The following is a 3,901-nucleotide window of genomic DNA, read 5'->3' as shown; positions in this document are numbered from 1 at the left end:
AGAACAGGGTCACCTAAGCAGCAAACATTTGCAATAAATAAAGCACTAGAATGAAAACTAATTGGACCATTGGAGGAGTCACATACCGAAGAACAATCCCCCAAAACAGTTTTGTGAACGGAGCTTTGAGCAAGGAGATCGAAAATGGCAGCAAGATGAGCTAGAACACGGGTTTGAGCTATGGGAGGATTTTTTCTGGAGGAAGACGAAGTGAGTGGGTGCAGGAATAAGTGGAGGGGTCCACGTGGGGCCCACGAGGCAGGGGGCGCGCCCCAGGGGGGTGGGCGCGCCCTGTGCCCTCGTGGCCAAGTGGTGGCCCCCTCTGGTGTGTTCTCAGTGCCAGATATTCTTAAATATTCTACAAAAAATCATATTTCATTTTTGGGACATTTGGAGAACTTTTATTTTTGGGGTATTTTTTATTGCAAGGATAATTCAGAAAACAGACAGAAAATACTATTTTTGCTTTATTTAATCTAAATTAAAAAAAGTAAAAGGATGGTACAGAGAGTTGTGCTTTCTAACTTCATCCATCTCATGCTCATCAAAAGGAATCCACTGACAAGGTTGATCAAGTCTTGTTAACAAACTCTTTCCGAATTGCATGAAACCGGAGAATTTTCAAATAACACTAAGTTACCTCAACGATATGCACGTCCGCAATAATAAGAATTTCATATTTCTTCTTGACAGTAGGAAGAGGAAATTCAAAACCTCCAATAGTAATCGTTGGAATTTTTCCAATAGAATTGATACTGTGGACTTGAGGTTGTTTCCTCGGAAAGTGTACCGTATGCTCATTACCATTAACATGAAAAGTGGCATTACCTTTGTTGCAATCAATAACAGCCCCTGCAGTATTCAAAAAGGGTCTACCAAGGATAATCGACATACTATCGTCCTCGGGAATATCAAGAATAACAAAGTCCGTTAAAATAGTAACGTTTGCAACCACAACAGGCACATCCTCACAAATACCGACAGGTATAGCAGTTGATTTATTGGCCATTTGCAAAGATATTTCAGTCGGTGTTAGCTTATTCAAATCAAGTCTATGATATAAAGAGAGATGCATAACACTTACACTGGCTCCAAGATCACATAAAGCAGTTTTAACATAGTTTCTTTTAATGGAGCATGGTATAGTTGGTACTCCTTGATCTCCAAGTTTCTTTGGTATTCCACCCTTAAAAGTATAATTAGCAAGCATGGTGGAAATTTGAGCTTCCGGTATCTTTCTTTTATTTGTAACAATATCTTTCATGTACTTAGCATAAGGATTCATTTTAAGCATATCAGTCAAACGCATACGCAAAAAGATAGGTCTAATCATTTCAGCAAAGCGCTCAAAATTCTCATCATCCTTAGGAGGAAAAGGCATGGGTTTCTGAACCCATGGTTCTCTTTCTTTACCGTGCTTCCTAGCAACGAAGTCTCTCTTATTACAACGTTGATTCTTTGATTGTGGGTTATCAAGATCAACAGCAGGTTCAATCTCTACATCATTGTTATTGCTAGGTTCACTACTGCAGGATGCTGCTAACGCGACACTATGATCAGAGACCCTTCGAGAAACTGTGTGCGATGCCATAATCGCAAACGGTGCTGTATGAAAACCGTCAGAAATGTGTAAAACGCTTGCGATGACGGATGCATCAAACACGGTTCAGGTTTTAGTTGCGTGTGCGATGAAGGGCATACGGTTCAGTTCAATGAACTGTTTGCAATGAGGAGGAACAAAAGAAACGGGCAGCCGGATGGAGGCGTGTGCGATACACAGCATACAGTTCACTCGGATGAACTGTTTGTGATTAGGCAACACAAAAGAAACGGTCAGCCAGATCAAAGGTGTGTGTGATATACGGCATGCAGTTCACTCGGATGAACTGTTTGCGTTGAGACATGAGAACAGAAACGGTTCAACTTAACAAGATGTCTGTGATACGCGGCAAACAGGTCTGTAATCAGAAATGTGTCTGAAGACCGATAAGAACACAGACGGTTGCTGCTAATAAGACGTGTGTGTTGTGCGATGGCATTGCATACAGAATAGCAACATATATATATATATATATATATATATATATATATATATATATATATACATACATACACTTATAAGGACATGCTTGCATAACCAAATTAAACATCCACTTACATAGGTGGCTACTACAACCATGGCATTTGCACACACCAAAGTAAACTATTACATACATAATTACATAGGTGGCTACTACACACATGCCATTTCCACACACACCAATAAAATGAACTATATATTACATGCATGATTAACTAGCATAAACGATCATCTGATCATCATCTACTTCTTGTGACACTTGCTCTTCTTGTGGCTCGATCTGGGCTCGTTGATTTGGGTAACGAGGCACTTCCTCATCTCAACGATCCGCCTGTGCATCTCATAGCATGTGTACACGCTATTGGCCGCGAACCTGAGGTGAGGTTCATCCAATTGCCGCATCCAGGCCTTGTGCCAGGATATGGGACTTGTTCTCTGGGCATCCTGCTTCATCTTTTCGTAGTAGGGGTCGATGATGGCCGAGGCGAGTTCGACCAGGGAGTCCTGCTTTGTGCTGCCCTAGACTCTGTAGTGGTCATGGATTTTGACAAGGTTCTTGGAGTCCAAGCCCGTAACACTGAGCGCTTTTACATCATCTTTGGTATTCACCGTGGCGAACTTGTAGTCGGTGCTGTTGACAAACCTGTTGAAACGGTCACAAGGCTCTGTGGCCATGCAGTAGTGGTAGATGAGGACATGATGGCGCACACACAACTGGGCGACGGCAACCCTCTGATCTATGCTGGGACGACCGGAGGTGTACGGGAGGTCGATGCCGACCACCTTGTACTTGTCTCCAGCAAGCAATTGCTCAACGCTGTTGATGTAGTCGTCCACCACGGCTGGGTCGATGGTGTACACCACCGAGAGATCCATCTCCCTCGCGTGAGTCTCCACTCTATGCTCGCCGAACTCCATTGGAGCGCCGCCGGACATCCCCTCTCTATGTGTCGTCGTCGGTGTGCTTGTTGTGTTTTGGGGCGCGATCAAAAGGTTGAAGAGACTAAGGTTATAATGGCCGCGGGAATTAAAGGGGAAGCCGGACGGCCAGGAATATCGGCAGGCCCTGATGGCAGTTCTAATTTGCAGTGCGTAACTCCATCATGCCACACGTAACTGCATCACGTGGCAACGCGCGCGGCGCAACCACATGCATATGGCCCCCCCGACATGATCGTGCCCACGCCCAACCGCTGGCAGAGCGCGTGAGGAGGGACGCGAGCAGAGCTCTCCGCGGTCACCTCAAGGAAAAGCTGTCCACAAGCCGAGCGCGCCGACGGACGCGAGCAGAGCGCGCCAACGGACGCGACCGAGCGCGCCGCGGCGCCTAACGGTGAGCACAGCGCGTTGCGGCGCCTAACGGCGAGCAGAGCTTGCCGAGGGACGCGAGCAGAGGACGGCACAGTGATACGTGGCAAATAAGACGAACTGTGCGAGCGATGTCGGAGACATCAAGCACGAATCAGATTAGAGTTGCGTGTGTGATACGTGGCAGACAGTCGATCCATCAGAGCTGTTTGTGATGGAATAAGCCGTGTGTGTTGCGGGCAAACCCTTGCTGGTGTACAACCTTAAATTTAACCAAAAAAGTGTTAATGCACGTTACAAAAATTGTATAGCTGGAAACTATGTTCAAATACGACTCCAACGATATTATCTATGGCGACATGCATTCGTATTTTATTAGTTAATAAATCCTACTTATAAACAAGGGACAGGGGTATAGTAGGTAATTAAATCGCAAACGTTTTTTTATTAACTGTATGTGTACATGTCCTCTCGTCCTCCTCTCGCACGTCTTGTCACCTGCTACCTCTTGAG

Source organism: Aegilops tauschii, chromosome 2, assembly GCF_002575655.3.
Source record: "Aegilops tauschii subsp. strangulata cultivar AL8/78 chromosome 2, Aet v6.0, whole genome shotgun sequence".
Taxonomy (NCBI): Eukaryota; Viridiplantae; Streptophyta; class Magnoliopsida; order Poales; family Poaceae; genus Aegilops; species Aegilops tauschii.
This window is presented reverse-complemented; position numbering follows the sequence as displayed.